An 18,552-nucleotide genomic window follows, 5' to 3' on the forward strand; every position below is an offset into this window, starting at 1 on the left:
ATTTCATGGTAATATCTACAATTGAAAAGACGCAGCTATCATGCAGCCTTCTTAAATATGCTGTTAAATGTAGCAACTTTACAGTGAACTGCGTGATAGTGGGCGATATCAACAAGGACAATGCCATCTCATAAAACAATATCTGTCCCGTGGTTTGCAGCTTATTTTATATAACGCTTTCCAGTCTTCCTCCCATCCTCCACCCGTTGAAATACTACCATTAGAAAGTTCATGAGTCCTTTGACTAGCCAGACCGTACAACATTGAATTATTCTCTGTGGTTACGGTTCATTTTGTCTTTACCTACCCATACACCGAATAGTCTGGTATATTCTTTCCACATTCTCCTCTGTTTCTTTGAAGTTTGTATAGTTTATAAATGAAAGGTTTATTTTAATGGTATTGTTCTTAGAATTTTCTTGGAGTTTATTTCCTTTCCTCAATGGGCTATTTTCCCTGTTGGAGACCTTGCGCTTATATCACCCTGCTTTTCCAACTAGGTTTGTAGCTTAACAAGTAATAATAATAATAATAACAATAATAATAATAATAATAATAATAATAAAGCCCTTCGGTTTTTTTAAATGACAAACTAATCGCAAAATAGTCCGATGCTTCCTTTAACCAACGCCATTGTTTATAACCATGTCTTTGTTACATTCTTTTTACTAAACAAGAGCCAAAGTAAAGCCAAGTTTAATCTATAAAAAATACAAATGAGGGAGTGGAGCAATGCATTGTCTTTTTCTTCAGTCTTAGTAGAGGCGACAGAGGCCAGATATCCAAAGCAGATGGCGAATTCCAATGTCCATCGGAGAAGATGAAGACAAATTTCCATCCCAAGACCTTCAATGTGATTACTAACTTCTTGAAAGTATAGAGTAGGAAGAGTTGATTTCGCATGTATGGGGCGAAAAAAAATGAGCGCATATTTAAGAATTCCATTACCCCTGACTTCGGAATAAACACTAGGCTTTCAATCATAAAAATAGTATTTCTACATTACAACAAACTTGGTATGTCTATGGCATTCCCGAACCTTGGCAAGAATGTGTGAAACCAAAGGCTTTACAGAAAGACCTGAATTATTGTGGATTAAGGCTGGTGGAATTTATCATTAACAACAGAATATGAGAAAATAAAAAGAAATAGAGGTCTGGGTTATAGTTATGAAATAACAGTTTAGGTATGAAGCTGAAAATCGTATTATACCTTCCCAAATCAATGTAACAATAAAGCCAAGAATAAGATATAATAAATAATTTATCCCTATGGTAAATACTTTATTGTAATGAAGGTGCTACAAGTAAAACGAATCGCTACCTTCCTCTCCCCTTAATGAAATGACCTGACCTGACCTGACTTGACCTACGGTGTTGTGCTTAGGCAAGTCGAAGTAGCACCCTAGATACACTCCAAAATCATTTCTCATCTAAATGTCAAGGATTTCTTTACATAGCTAAACCCGTTTTTTTATTTATCTTAATTTCTTTATATTCCCTTTTACTCCACATATGGATATTCTATCCAGCGAAAAGCATGCTCTCATAAATTGATTACTATTCAAGCCTTATTGAACATTATTTTCAAATCTTGAATAATAATAATAACAATAATAAAAAATAATAATAAAGTACAAAGGTAGAGAGAGAGAGAGAGAGAGAGAGAGAGAGAGAGAGAGAGAGAGAGAGAGAGAGAGAGAGAGAGAGAGACGGTGGCCAAATACAGAAAATGACGCAACTCAACTATCTGTTGATGTAGGTGTGAGGCACGGCCGGACACTTTGGTAGTTTATTACTCTATGAAAAGAGAAAGAGAGAGAGAGAGAGAGAGAGAGAGAGAGAGAGAGAGAGAGAGAGAGAGAGAGAGAGAGATATGGGAGTTTCTGAAATTATCAACATGTAATCTAACCAATTAATAAGTGTCATTTAATAATCAAAAGCACATAGTCAATTATAGAAAATATGTTTATTTCAAATGTTTATTCATACAATTTAATAGAATACTAAAATGAATTATCGTTCTTGCATAAAATGTATAAAAAATTACGGGCATAAAATCAAAAGATCAATTCAGGTTTTTAATACATAATAGAATGTTTCAACTTAAGGAGCCAAGATACCAAATTCTCTCTCTCTCTCTCTCTCTCTCTCTCTCTCTCTCTCTCTCTCTCTCTCTCTCTCTCTCTCAGGTAAGCAAGGCCCCCAACAGGACTTCATTATTAATTTGGGCTCCCTGAGGTATAGGACGAATCCTCTGTTCAACATCTTGACCTAAATAATGTCACACAGGGGGTCCGGGAATATTCCATTACTTCGTTTATGAAATATAAATCCAATGCTTCAACACGTACCATACTATGTACCATAATCCGCATCCAAACAAACATTTATGAAAAACATTATATGCAGCAATAAGCACAAACGAAATAAAAAATAAATAATTAGCAAAATAATTCAGTGTGAATATATCATTCAACAAAAATGCATAATTAGCAATTCCAAAAATTCTTGAGACGATTCACATCGTTAATCACGACGAAAATTCATCGGCTCTTTTCTTGACGCGAGGCGCAAAACGTTTCAGTGATCAATGACAGATCGCTTCTGGCTGCGAAAGTGGCGCCAAAGTTCCCAGTAGCAAAAATGGCGCCAAATGGACTTCCCACGCGTCGAAGCACAAACGGCGAATGTGGAGGCTGAATAGATGACGACAATGAACATACAGTTCAACTAGTTTACCCAGGTTAAATGTTAATCAACATTTCGACCACCTCAGCGATAGTTGTTCTCTTCTGGTCACGTTATTCGCATCGTGTCTTTTTTGGTTTCAAATCTCCGGTCCAAGCTATGGTAGGGCGGCCGCGTTACAGAGGCCAATGGGCCAATCGATAAGTCAGTTCATGTTTGAATTTCCCGCGGCCAATAGAGTAACACGGCAGCAGTAGTCCGCCTTTCCGCTAGGTGTCTCCACTTCACGGATGCTCTCACACCAAAGGATGCCTTATGTAGACTGGTGAAAGAAAAATAAAAGAAATATTTTTTTAAGTACTGCCAAAAAAATCACAAGTATATCACATGTACCTTCAATACTGTAATTATATATACAAATTGAAAATAAAAACTCAATAGTATTTAAAACGACAGCAAATAATGTGCATCCATAATAAAATTTGCGATTTTGATACTGAAAAAAATGCCATAAAGAAAATACCAGTAGACAACAGTATCTTAATCGAAAAGAAAGAACATAGAAAGTCTAAAAGAACTACAAGGATAATACACATAGAAAGGATAGTGTTTTTATAATGTCGAAATATCACGGAGCTTAATGGGGAGTGGCAGCTGATTGGCTAATGTTAGAGGCATGACGTCAGAGTGTGGGAGGTTATCCTGTTCTACCCGTATCGAATCGTCCAGAAATCTTTTCATTTCGTTCCTTAAATTATTTCCGTAAAATTTAACATCTTCCAGGATCCTATTGAACCAGAGATTAATAAGAGAAATCCCCAAAGAGAACCAATGGAATACAAAACCAAAAATATAAAAGAAAAAAAGAAAATTCGTCTACTTTTGACTAAGAACAAACTATGACGTCATTCAAACTGAACGATGCATTTGCGAACTCGTTTAAGTGAAGAGAGCAACAGCACGCGCGCGCGCACACAAACACACACACGTACACACCCGCAGCAGAAGCTATGCCAAGCAGTGAAGCACTGTGGAACACCACAGAAGCGTTAAACGTCGTCACAGGTATAGTCAGAATGAAGCGATGGAATAAAGATACCAAACATTAGCACACAGAAAAGTTCCCTAGTCTAATAAACGATGATTTTCCCACTTCACAGACATTCATTCATGAAAATAAATTCTTCGAGCGACGCGAAGATCACGTGCGTGTCGTCCAGGTAGTCTAGCCGTATTAAGCTGTGATGAATGGAAGCAACTCTTAATGGGTATGCTTTATAATGACTATTGCTGCTTATACTAGCCTCTTGAAAATAGTTGCAAATCTTAGCATCGTTTGGTAATCTAAATTAAGGATTGTTAAGCCATTGCTAAAAAAAAAAGGACTTGGAACCATCATGATTATAAGAACTTTATGAGTTGATGAATGGAACTTCATTCAATTAATCCCTGCAGCTGGATGTTTAAGGGCGAAACATTAAGAGAAAAATATTTACAAATCGTCCTTTGACAATTTTGACCACATGTAAACTTTGAACGAATGACTGAGCATTGTTAGCTAGTGGTGCTCCAACACCACAGCAACGGGCTGTTGCTTCTTATTCTTTCTCTTTGAAAGGCTTCTCGCCTGGAAAAGATGGCCAGGACTTACGTATTTCGATCAACCGTTAACAATCCACTCGCTCTCCCTCTCTCTCCACTTCCGACTTCATATGTTTATGTATTCATGCCTTAAGTTTAACGCAGGGTTAAAGTTTAGTTCTACCGAAACTTGCAACAAGAATTACTAAATCCTGGGATTAGAACAAATAAATGCGGTAAACATGGGATAATAAATGAACCGCCAATATGCAGTAACAAACAGGAACCTCCCCACCCCCAAAACCATGTGGACCCTTTCCATTATCTAAAATATCACATACGCTTCATCCAGTTTGCCCTTTACCTTTCTAACGTTCAGTCCCCTAAACAAAAACTTACAGGAACATACCATCATTCTTTGTTTATGTATAAGAAAAATATTAGCCGACTGTATTCTTCCTTTCTTTAAATATATATATATATATATATATATATATATATATATATATATATATATATATATATATATATATATAAACAGAGGTGAGTGGAAAAACATGTCTGATGCCTTTATCCTGCAGTGGACTAGTTAGTTACCACTGATGATTATATATATATATATATATATATATATATATATATATATATATATATATATATATATATATATATATATATATATATATATATATATATATATATATATACATATATATATCATATATAATATATATATATATATATATATATAGAGAGAGAGAGAGAGAGAGAGAGAGAGAGAGAGAGAGAGAGAGAGAGAGAGAGAGAGAGAGAGAGAGAGAGAGCATCAAATTGACGAAAAGACTTGGAACAGGGCGCCAACAGATGTTTGCTTTATATGACGAAAATGGAAGTACTATCAACAAAACAAATAGGGATAAAAAGTGCAAAGGATTTTAATACAATGCTATTATATAATGATATAAGAAATAACTTTGCCTGTAGAAATAATGAAACTCTAGAGCCGTTAACTAACGTAACAAAAGAAGAAGTAAAGAAAGCATTAAAAGGCATGAAAAGAGGCAAAGCAGCAGATGATGGCCTAAAAATTTATTTATTAACAGATGGAGGAGATTTCATAGTAGTAAACCTCGCTGAACCATACACAAAATGTCTGCAAGAATGCTCTATACATACACCTCGGAAATAAATTTATTATTATACTAATTCTCAAAAAGAAAAAAAAAAAAAAAGAGACGAAGGACCTGAAAAATTAACGCAAAACAATTTTACTCTACTAATATATGGAATATTTAAAAGTAACATTAGGCCGAAAAGAAAGACATCTAGATTTTATTCAACCAAGAAAACAGGCAGGCTTTAGAAGTGGGTATTCAACAACTTACCATTTCCATGCAAGTAACCAGCTAATGAAAAAATCAAGAGTATGACAAACAACTATGTATGGCTTTTATAGACTATAAAAAAAGCTTTTTATTCTATTAAAACTTCAGCAGTAATGAAAGCCCTTCAAAAGCAAGGAATAGATAAATCTTATGTTAGAACGTTTGAGGAAATCTATATGGGAAGTACAGCAATCCTTAAGCTACGTATAGGTACTGATAAAATTCAAGTTGAGAAAGGAGTTAGACAGGGAGACCCAATCTCTCCTAAATTATCCACAGCATGCCTATAAGTAGTTTTAAAAACTTTGGATTGGAAAATGTAGTTCAATGTAGAGCATCATTGGGGGAATTGCAAAATATGATCGAATATTTGAATAGAGAAAGCAGAAATGTAGGACTGAAAATGAATATGTAAAACAAAGATAATGTTCAATGAAAATGCAGAGACAGCAAACAACGGTTATGGGCAAACCTATACAGATTTTCTAATAAATATACGTATTTAGTAAGTGTTTCCCAAGGACACGAGACCTAAATTGGAAGAAGGATAAGCACCAGATAGAGAGCTTTTGGTAAACAAAAGATTAAAAATAAAATTAATTTTTCTTTAAAAAGAAAGGTATTTAATCAGATGGTCGTACTAGTATTAGCTTATGCATCAGAATTATGGAGCCTTACTAAAACCTTAGAACAAAAGTTAGTTACAACTCAAAGAGCTATGGAAAGAGTAGTGATGGGATTAACAATAAGAGAGAGAAAAAGAGCAACATGGATACAAGAGCAAACCAAAGTAGAGGATTTTCAAACGACTTGTAAGGGAAAAGATATGGACATGGCAAGCAATATATGTAATGAGAATGACAGATAAAACATGGATATGAAGAATAAGAGAATGGGTCCCACAGATTGAAAAATAATCACAGGGAAGAGAAAACGATGGATTGAAGAACTAAGAAAATGTGCGGGTATAAATTGGCGTACAAAGACCATAAACAGATGCGACCTTTGTTCTGCAGTAGACTAGTAACGGCTGCTGCTGCTGATGATGATGATATTGACAATAATGAGATAATATATATATATATATATATATATATATATATATATATATATATATATATATATATATATATATATATATATATATACATACATACAGTATGAAGGGAAGGAAAAAGAAAGCCGAAACTTCAGCATTTTGAACTACACAATGGAGATAACCAGGCTTTCAGGAACCCCTATTCTGGTCATCAAGAATAAAAGTCACGAATATTGACACAATATTACCCGTTAATTTGTGAACTCTTTTACACTAAATCTTAATGTGCAACAACGATAATGGATAAAAATAAAGCTATAAGAATTAAAATACCATTCTAAGATAAACAGGTTAAAATCTAAGATAAAATTAATGCATCAAGATCACTGAAAAATACAAGTTTTCATGATTTTATGGATTTTTATCCAATTCTTCAATGTGATAATTTTCCTGAGGTCTACACTTGTACGACATGAATATCTTAATCATGAATAGTACATATGTTGGAAAAAACACACTTTTACAGATAAGTTAATAATTTTACTCAAGTGAATTACGTGACGATAATTCAATTTGTTCAATTGCATACGTTTAAAATTTATATAAAATCAAGCGTATTTATAATCATGCTTGGATCAAGTACATGCACGGATAAGCAGGATTAGGTAAATTTCTTGCGTTGAAAATGTTTACCAATCAAGTGCGCAAACCCCAATCATATAATCTATCACTTTATTGGGATAATTATTTATTTATGCTGAGTTTTCTGTTTATTTGCAGAGAGGAAACTTTTAAAGGTTTAAATATCACTCATGAATGACAGAGGCCGGGGACAAAAATGACAATGCCCTAGAAACATATCATATATATACATATAATTATACTCAATTTTAATGAGGCACATTTGCACCGACTCGCAGCGGTGCCCTTCTAGCTCGGAAAAGTTTCCTGATCGCTGATTGGTTAGAATTATCTTGTCCAACCAATTAACGATCAGAAAACTTTTACGAGCTAAAAGGGCATCCTTGCGAGTCAGCACAAATCTGCCTCGCTAAAAAGAATTGACTATAGTGCTCAAGACCCTTCTCCGCCAAAGCTAGGACCAGGACGAGCCAGGCAATGGCTGCTGATGCTCAGCAGGTAAACCTATAGGCTTCCCCGACACCCTCCAAATCTTTAGCTAACAAGGCTGGAGAGTATGTAGACACTACAAGAAACTATCGAGCTTGAGCATGACTGGAACCCAAGTCCGGTGAATGGCAGGCAGGTACTTTTCCAAAAGGGCACCAAAACTAATTGTCTCTGCAAAGTCACGTTTTCAGTCCTTTTACATTTCACTTCGTAAATCTATCCTGACCATTTTTTTAAAAGATTTCCTGGTCCTTCCAGCTAGACCCACCAGGTCCATGGGTCAAATGTATGTTGTATACAACATACATCAGACCCATGGACGAGAATCGGCCAATAAGATTTTACCTTTCCCACAGTTCAGTTCATAGTATTATGGCTATGTTTAGTTAGTTATATGTATCAAAGGCTAATTCTGGTTTTTAGCTTGGTCAGATTCCATGACCGATGTAATAGCCTACGTCAAACCGTAAAAACCGGTTATACCATGATGAAGGGGATCCAGAGCCAGACAACGAACTTTTCAAGGTCGGCCATACACACAGGTTTGATACATCCGATTATACGGGTAGTAATTCGGATTACCTTGAATGGAATTCAAAAACAACCCAAGGACGAATTGACCAAAGAATGCACCTTTCAAAATTAATCCATCATATTCCAGCTGCAACTTAGGATCACGTTCAGGAAAGAGACTTTTCTCAAAACATTGAGGAAAGTTGGCTCAGGTGACTTAAAAAGACTCTCTCATGGTAATGTTCAGCTTCTATGAAATACCAACCGCCTTTACTCCATCCTTAAAAAATATACGGATTAATCGGGAGGTTAAAAAGAAACTTCCCGCGTTCGTTTTTACATAGCTCTAATAAAGGTGGTACGTTATTTCATTCATATTACGTATTATCTGTATAAACCAGTCTGAATGAAAGCATACCTGACTGGTTGATTACGTTCATAAATTAGCGTCACGAGAACCTAATTTGTTGGCTAAGAACACGTCTGAATCCAGAAAATTAATACTTGCTAAAACGTTTCTTTCATAACATGTCAACAAACAAATTACAATTTACACCTCAACCTCATTAAAGAAACGATTTGCTAAAACTTGGCTCCAAATATATTTCCAGACAATATATAATTTCCTGGTCAGTTACGTTTAAGGCTTGGTATAAAATCTATGACAAGGATCGATGTGTTACAAAAAAACTATTAAACAATAGTACCCTATATCATAACTCTGATCCTATGTCACTTCACTTACTATTTCAGGATTAATTACGCTGTTACGTCACTCTGAACCACACACAATAACGCCATGTGGCTGCTATGCTATTCAAATAAAATAATACCGATACTTATTTAAAGCACTTTTACAGTTAAACTACTATATTAACGAAAGCGCTTGAGAGGCAATTAAAAAGTACAATTTAACTTAAGATTTTTTCAAATATTATTTTGAGTGGCTGTATTATAGTTGTTAAATCAGTAGCCGATACGCTATGTCCATTGCCTTCAGTGCTAGATTTATTTTCTTGAAGCCAGACACGTGGTTCAAATAACGTTTACAATATCCTTATTTAACACTAGTTGCTTGCATGTAAACACTTAAGTGGTCCTTGCCTCATAACCTGATTTATTCCAGCTTGACATGGACCATTAATATTCCTTAAAATCACACCTATATGAGAGAGAGAGAGAGAGAGAGAGAGAGAGAGAGAGAGAGAGAGAGAGAGAGAGAGAGAGAGAGAGAGATTAATTTTGCCAAATAAAGCTCGTTTTTACTAGAAGCATAAGAAGCCAATGTGTTCAAACAGCCGTCAATCCACAGTCGAATTATATTAGTAATTTTATCTACTCATTGGCTTATTCACCGATATTACCCCGATAAGAATGCGATACTTTTGGATCGACTCGCTTGTCACATTACGCAAAACGCTAAGTTTGGATATTTTTCTTTTGAGAAGGTTATCATTGGCGATCCTCCTGAGTGCCAACAAACGACAAAATTTCAGATATATATATATTTTTTTTCCTTTTTCTTTTTGTGTGGGAGGATTGCTTAGATTTGGCAGAGCTCTAGCTTACTTTTTACATAATTTGTTTCTCATATGAATAGTAATTTTCTTGAAGTTTACTATATAATTTAGAAACTTTTACGGCATGTTCCATATTAATAATTTCTCCAGTGAAGAAAAATCAAACAAAAGGTTTATATAATTAAATCTAGTTGCCATAATCATATTAGGTCGAATTTCATGTATCTGTGATGAAGCTGCAATGTTTGAATACGAAATTCATACTTTCCCATGATCTCTCTGTATGTAATTATACGGTAGCATACATAGTGGATACAATAAGTTTAAAGCTTTTAGGTTTCAAATGAAAAACAAAAAATCCTGGCATAACGTCGCTAAAGCAGCGACCTCCTCAAGTCTAGATGCAACCCATCATAGTCACCTAATCATTGAAAACATAAAACAGAGCTTAGCACCACAAAGACAAAATTGTTTCTTAAAGGAAGATATATTAGTCTTCATTCTTAACCTCGTCTAAAATTATATAAATATTATGAAAACATATTAAACAATACACCTAAACCACAAAATGGGCAGCAAGAAACAATATAATTATCTAACAAGTTAACATTCATTATGAATTCCAAGATACTTTTAAAAACATCACGGACATAAATAAGGCTGTTGAACATAGAACGTGTAAACAATTGGTCGAGCCATGTTTTATTCCTGCAACAAAACAAAGAAAGATTAAGTTACGCATAACTTGAGTTAACAACAAGCCAAAAATGTGGAACTTATTGGAATTTGGGTGAAATAACAAAACCTTTACACACGAAAAACTATAACTATTATGCAAATAAAATGTTATCCGAAACATCAACTCGAGGCGTTTGAAATAACCGCAGACATCATACGACCCTGAAATGCTAAACAACCGAACTTGGACTGAAAAGGCCATTCTTTATGTAAAAAAGGGTGTTGTTTTAATGTAATTCAATTTCTTTTTTCATATATATATCATAGGAACCAGTGGATTATCTATCAATTCCCAGCGAAAAATGACCAGCAACGTGGAAAGGAAAATGTACACGTGAAGAGAGAATACAAAGGCAAAAACTCACAACTCCTGCCATCTATTGAACAAATTGCGCAAACGGTAGCAGTCAACGCCATCTATTGGTACAGAAGTTATGTCAGACACCATTTTTGCCATTCAAGTGATAGGTGCCACCATAATGCCTCGAAGAAACGTTGGTTGCTTCTGAATAATAGGTTCCAGGTAAAATTTAGATAAAAAGATTTAAAGACGATAATGATCTACTCGAAGCCTATAAAAGTTTTTTGAACTTGCACGCATCCTGAAAACTAGATTTCACTTTACAAGGAAAATATATAGAGATTAATTGGATTAACCTGAGCAACTATGAACATTAACAAGAGGACAAACAGAAAACAAGAAAAAATATATGAACGCTGAAAGCACAAATAACAATCGGATAAACTAGCAACCGTGCCGTTAACAGGAGTGGCAACACAATGGAAATACGAGTGACCTTGCTAAATACAACTTTCAAATCGATCTTCTTCCCCCTCAAGTATTGCCATAATCATATGTTGCCTTTGAATACATCGCAAGCAGCCAACAAGCAAGCACTTCCAGTACAAAAGAGTGACAGAACGAAGGAAAAGGCGGAGGTGGTGGAGAAGTAAGGGGAGAGGAGGAGGAGGAGAAGGAGGAGGGGAATCGCGGAACAGAAGGAAAGAGGGGAGCTCAGAGGCAATGTTTGATGACTGGCTGCGCCCATGGGATATCTGAAGGGTGTGCTAGGGAGGAAAGGTTTTGCAGAGAGAGAGAGAGAGAGAGAGAGAGAGAGAGAGAGAGAGAGAGAGTACGCATTACATGTATGTGTGGGTGCGTGTGCGTGTGTGCCTGTGTGTAAATAAGTGAATAAGCAAGCAGAGAGTACGCTTTAATGTAAGAGTATTTGGTTTACACAGATGAAATTTGAAAACATTCCATGGAAATTAACAGGGAAAGAAACACCTGTAATTAATAAAAAGATAAATAAAAAAAACGATAGGTAGATAGATAGATGAAAGTACGCTCAAAATAGAAAAAGACAAAGGGGGAATGAGAGAACAATTTGCTGCATATTCAGTTTATACTGCGATAAACCTGAACATATGTGCAGGAAATGAACATGGAGGCGGTTAGCGAATATATACAAAAAGCATAAACAGAATAAAAAAAGGACGCGGGGTATTTACGAGAGAAAAAGACTACGCTTTAAATGGGAGAAAGTAAGGAGAGGGGGAGAGAAATACTACGATTTAAATCCGCTTCGGTTTACCCAAGGTCTGGCAGAACATATGTCCAGGGAAATAGCATACCTACGACACGAGGTGTAAAAAGTGACAAAAACTGCTGAATAAAAAGATGAGGACTCAAGGCGAACAATCAACTTGTACTATTTTGTTTTTAAAATATTGAGGGGTCCGACTATTTACAGTCTTCAAACTTCTGCAGACATTACGGACATTTCTTCGGGAAAGGAACAAACAGATGACGTGAGACAAAAGCCATAAAAATATTAAGAACCAAGAACGCTCATAAAATCTGAAATTCAATGAAAATTTAGTATTTAAACCTCGACATACGTATTGAAAATATTCCCGCATCGTATCAGTATATAATTAAAATGTTTTAGTACCATTTTCTGCCACCAAAAAAGGTGATTTACATTAATTAGAAAACTTGCATGCATAGAGAAGCCATATGCCATTCAACATAATTTCAGTACTGCTCTTTAAACACCTATATATTGACCAATGATTTCACCTATATCTATTCCTTTCTTTTTTCTCCCTCTTTTAGTTTTCTTCAGATATAAATGTCAGATATAAATGTCCTGGGATAAATCTTTCAAACTACTTTTAAAGGAATGTTTGCATATTCTGAATAACAAACATAATAATGATGAAAATGATAATCAACCTCTATCCTCTTTGGGATTCGTCTGATGAGCATTTCCCGAGACATAAATAAAATGGATCAAGGTCATATAAAAAAGGACAAAAAACGAAGAGTACTGTATACCAATTAAGTACGATATTACTGGTTTTAGTATTATTATGTCTAAACTGTCACAGAGTAAAAATTCACAATGATCATTAGGATAGCTGAAAGGATTGTTGTTCAAAATCAGAATTACACCTTACCTAATATGACGCAACTCAACACCACTTTCAATATCATCTATCAATGCATTAATATGACGTTTTCTCATACAGATATATTATTCAACAGTCATGTTGTGTATTTCGCACTCATAAATGAAAACCGCCTAACCTTAATTTGCATGTGACAACAGTTCCTGCATTGGCCTGATTGATGCGACCTTGAACGTTCTGACCATAATTCGAATCACTGACTAAATATAACTCAAATACGATCATAGGAAAACTAGTTCATGCGGAAGTTGACATTAAAATGAGATCCTCCTATCAATCTTTGTTATAACTGTCTGAATACATCATCTTTCTTCATATATCGAGAAAATATTCTTTATAGAAGACTAAAATCAGGAAGATCATTGACATTTTTTACAAAATTCATTAGGACAAATATACTAAGATATCACTCCACCCACAAAATGAAATGATCAGACGAAGGGGAGAGAATGGCAAACACGTAACGCAAGCAATTGCAGCAGTAAAAACACTGTGGAGTTACGAAGAGCAACGAAAATGAGAGCAAACTACTGATATTCAACATAATGTGGGGACATTAGGGCTAATTTAGCTTCCAGACCGTCAGGTACCTTCGTATATTGTGATAAAATTTCTTGCTTACTCTTACTGTAGTGAAAACAAGGGATTATTATAATCATTATGATGCTTGTAAAAAGATACCACAGTTGATTTGAGTACCTAGTAGTGCTTCGTATATACAGTATAAGGTACGTACCTTTCCCATTAGCACAAATATCACATACATTTCTTTTATCTTGGAATTGAGCATTCTTAAAATCAAATGCCAATAACATTATATGGCTAAACATCTAAAAAAATGCATGCATATTTACAACGCCAAGCGTTAAGCCTACACCCAAACCACCTCTTACATCCGGGCTTTGGACCAGTACCCGTGCGTACAAATACTCATGGCTGAGATAGGATGAAAATTCCCGGGCCATTTTGTAAAACAATTTTCCCACACATGAAGCTGCGCCCCTCACTGAACTCAATAATCAATAATTGATCCCCGACATATATCCCTTCCACCAACGCTAGAGGGTAAATGAAGAACGCATTCTTTGACTAATACGTCTTTATGAATATTGGACCATGGCGCTAAACTTTCGGGTCGTTTGTAAATCTATGAATAATCTATTTGTCGTGAAAGTTTGAAATTTCCATACTCATGTCGATGCAAAGCCCATGTAATAGGGGAGAGTTATCCACAACGTTAACTACCAAGTGTCAATGAAGCTAACGAAAAAATAAAAGATGTATGCAAGCTGTAATAGGTCTTCACGATATACAAAATAAACACTGTAACACGATATACATAAGTAAACACTGTAAAAACACTAATGTCCTTCGGGAGAAACAGGTCTAATAATCACTCTCATTTTCATATCTACATATTACGGCCATATAATAAAAACTATAAAAATCGGTACAATTTTACCAATCTAATGCTATTAATTTCTGCATAAAAATAGTCATACTTAATCAGCAAGAAAATTTCACAAAATTTGCATCATCTCCATCCATGTTCTTCATTTTAAGTCTATCATAATCTTTCTCTCATCTATTCCCACTAAATTTAGAAGTTTAACGGTCACGCATGAGCCAGGGGCAGATCATTGATTGTGGCCCAAAGGCAAGCATATACAAATGGGATCAGCTTCAACAGCCCCTCTCCACCACAGCTAGGACCATGTAACGGCCGCTGATGACGCAGCCGTTAGACTCATTAGCCTTAACCTCTCCATAAGTAAATACTCCATCCAAGCTCACAAACAATTATGCGACATGAGAAAGACTTCACACCCTCCCCCCAAAAATCCAGTCATGTCACACATTGTCACCACAATCGGCTCTTCAGACCATTAAACTTTAATGCCAGCTCAAAAACAGCGGCTTTTAGGATCTAGTAACTTGCCCCTTCTCTCACTGGTGGTATCCCATCCACATTTCGCCCGTCGAGAGAAAATGCTAGATTAGTGTAAACGCTTAGCATAAGCTACCAAGGACTATAACAGAATGTAATAATCAATTTGCTAAAACACATGATTGGCAATACTAAAAACTATTTAAGGAATATAACTTCACAAAATTAGCCTCTCCGAAACTAGAATACAATTCCCGATTAGGAATTGAATAAGTTGCATAAAACAGTCGACTGAGGTGCTTCTAACTCCAAAATACCTACGATAATCTTCAAAAAAAAAAAAAAGTATCATGCAAATGAACCTGCAGAATAAGTCAGGGTTTCAGTTTCTAATATAGAAATTTTTCTATTTCACAATGACAATCTTGGTTATTCCATGCTTAAATATCAATTTATTTTCAATTTGTTAATGATATGAAGGCCATCATAGATTAGCAATTGGGTATGCATCATATCTATTACGTTGCAATCTTATTGTTACCATAGTTCTCATCAACATACACATATCTATTAAAAATAGGCAACTGATTCTTGAAGGGCAATAATCCGGAGTTATTGCCTAGATTGGTTTCGCAATTCTCCAGCATAATCTCGAGAAAAAGAATAACTTTGTTGTAAGGAAGCTAAGAAAGGACACACTTCAGCTTAATATATAGACAAGAAAAACAAAAACGCACTTTAAAATTAGGTTTCACTATTTAAAGCACATTAGGCATCAGAAAAAAATATTTTCTCAAATTTGGGACGCCTTTTTCTTAAAAATACCAATTAAGGTACGAAAAAAAATCCACTCCGAAATCATATGGACGTAAATTCATTAGCATTAGATGAAAGGAGAGAATAGGCTATAAAAAAAATCATGCCATTAGACCAAAACGAAAATGATGAACGAATCTTAGAGAAGCATTTAACACATTACACATTTTCCCCATTTCTTACAAAAAGAAGTGTCCCCAGGAGTACAAAATTGCGAATCCTACAATCTTCCACCGAGTGATTTTCGTACCACAGTAAAAATAGGAAACCTAAGAGATTGATAATGTGATTGTCGTTGCGTTCATGAAAAGAGGTTCACTGTTATTTCCATCCAACAAGGAGTTTGCAATAACCCTCATAAGGCACGCCTCAGTCTTGGGATACAGTACATTAGTATCTCTAAATTGCTAAACCTTCTTTAAGCAACATTTTCATGATAGCTCAACAATAAAATCAATGAATTTTTAATGTCTCTCCTGAAAGATTTCTGAACAAGTAGTTCATCGTCCCACTGTCAAGAGAAGGTCATAATTCGAAATATACATACGCGCATAAACACAAACATACGTACAAACACATACATACATACACAATATATATATATATATATATATATATATATATATATATATATATATATATATATATATATATATATATATGCATCATCACTTTAGATATGCTCTTTACCAAATATACTTAATTTAAGACAAAAGATAAATCGCCAATCAAAGTATGTGTCGCAACTATATACGGCTATGGTATGTGGAACCAAAAAAAAAAAAAAAAGAAAATAAAATAAAAAAAAGAAAAGAAAAAAAAGGGTGCTCCAGTAGCTCACTTTATGATAGGTGGTTTTCTCTATTTCCCCGCGCTCAGGTTGTGGAAATTTCTGGGTAAATTTGGAAAATATAAAAGAAGGGTACGAAAAAAACTTTTGAACTCCGTCTTGAAGATGCAGGAAGGACGTTTAGTGGTACCAAGAAGTCAACAAAAATCATTTAGTAAAACTGTAGGTCTTCCCTACCGCTATGATAACAATACCGTTAGAAAAAAAAGATTATGTATATATTTAATTACCATGTTGACTTGGAATTTAGCAACATATATCTATTTATCTATACATATTAGTGTACGTGACCCGTCAAAATAGACGACTAGATATTACACAGTAACGCAGCTTTCCTCTTCCCCCTAACCGAGGGCCGCGAAGAGCTTTGCGTGACCGGAAATATATATATATATATATATATATATATATATATATATATATATATATATATATATATATATATATATATATATATTCATATATATATGGAACCAAATAACAAGTGGAGAAAAGTAAATGTATTTCTGCTGTTATCTTGAAAAATATCTGCAGGACAATTTGTCCTCAGAGATTCTATCTCCGTTTTTTGACGCCACTAAGACATTGTATATTCATTATATATATATATATATATATATATATATATATATATATATATATATATATATATATATATACTGTATATATATATATATATATATATATATATATATATATATATACACATATCAAATTGATGACAAGAAGACTTGGAATACGTTTGCTAAAATGGAAATATTATCCACGATAGAGATGGAGTGATAAAAATGGCAGAAGATTTCTAAACGATGCTAACCAAAAATTTTATAATAAATTAATTCACCGATAGAAATAATAAAACACCTGAGATGTTACCAACCACAACAGTAAGAAAAGTAAAGAAAGCATTGACAATTATGAAAAGGGACAAAGCAGCAAGAGAATATGCCTATCAGTTGATTTAATAACAATAGCAAAACTTGCTGAACTATACACCAAATTTCTGAGAGAATGGTCTATACCTACAGCTTGGAAAAACTATCATTATAACAATTCACAAGAAGGGAAACATAAAAGACCAGAAAAATTACTTCCAAATATGTTTACGTTCCGTAATCTATAAAATATTTACAAAGATCATATTAAGCCGAATATAAAACAGCTAGACTTTAATCAATCAGAAGAGCAGGCAGGCTTTAAAAGTGAGTATTCGACAACAGACCATATCCATGTAATTAACCAGCTAATGGAAAAATCAACAGAGTATGACAAACCAATATGAGTGGCATTTATAGACTATGCGAAGGCTTTTTATTGTCAAAACATCAGCAGTAATGAAAAAACCCCAAACCCAAGGAATAAAAGAATCTTAAGTTGAAACATTTGAAGATATCTATACAGGCAATAGAACACTCCTAAAACTTCATAAAGATAAGTGAGAAAATTCCGATTGAGAAATTAGTTGCACAGGAACTAAATTATTCACAGCATGCCTAGAACAAGTTTTTAAGAATTTAGATAAAGAAAATGTAGGAATTAATATTAATGGGGAATACCTAACAACTTGAGATTGACAGATGATATAGTTGTGTTTAGTGAATCATGGGAGGAATTACAAGAGCTGATAGAAGATTTGAAAAGAGAAAGCAAAAATGTAGTACTGAAAATGAATATAAGTAAAATTAAGATAATGTTCAGTGATAATGAAAACAACAAATAAGAGTTATGGACGAACCTCTAGAGATTGTTAATGAATACACGTTTTTAGAGCAGACAGTATGTTTCCCAGGACACGAGACCAAAATTAAAAGGATAATCTTGATGGAGAACATTTGCTAAACCAAATTAGATTATGAAGAGTAAAATGGCACTTTCTCTAAATTTAAAAATACTTAATAAGTTGGTCCTACCAGTATTAACTTTTAC

General features: G+C 34.4%; 1 long non-coding RNA gene across 1 annotated transcript in view; it reads right to left on the reverse strand.

Moving 5' to 3' along the window:
- Window positions 1-1,961: 1,961 nt before the first annotated feature.
- The window catches only part of LOC137624907 (uncharacterized), a 481,276-nt gene continuing 464,685 nt past the window's right edge, over window positions 1,962-18,552 (reverse strand). The window contains exon 3 of the long non-coding RNA XR_011040783.1: window positions 1,962-3,012. This is a non-coding gene — a long non-coding RNA (uncharacterized lncRNA). The remainder of the gene's footprint in view (window positions 3,013-18,552) is intronic.

The sequence above is a fragment of the Palaemon carinicauda genome, chromosome 31 (genome assembly GCF_036898095.1).
Source record: "Palaemon carinicauda isolate YSFRI2023 chromosome 31, ASM3689809v2, whole genome shotgun sequence".
Taxonomy (NCBI): domain Eukaryota; kingdom Metazoa; phylum Arthropoda; class Malacostraca; order Decapoda; family Palaemonidae; genus Palaemon; species Palaemon carinicauda.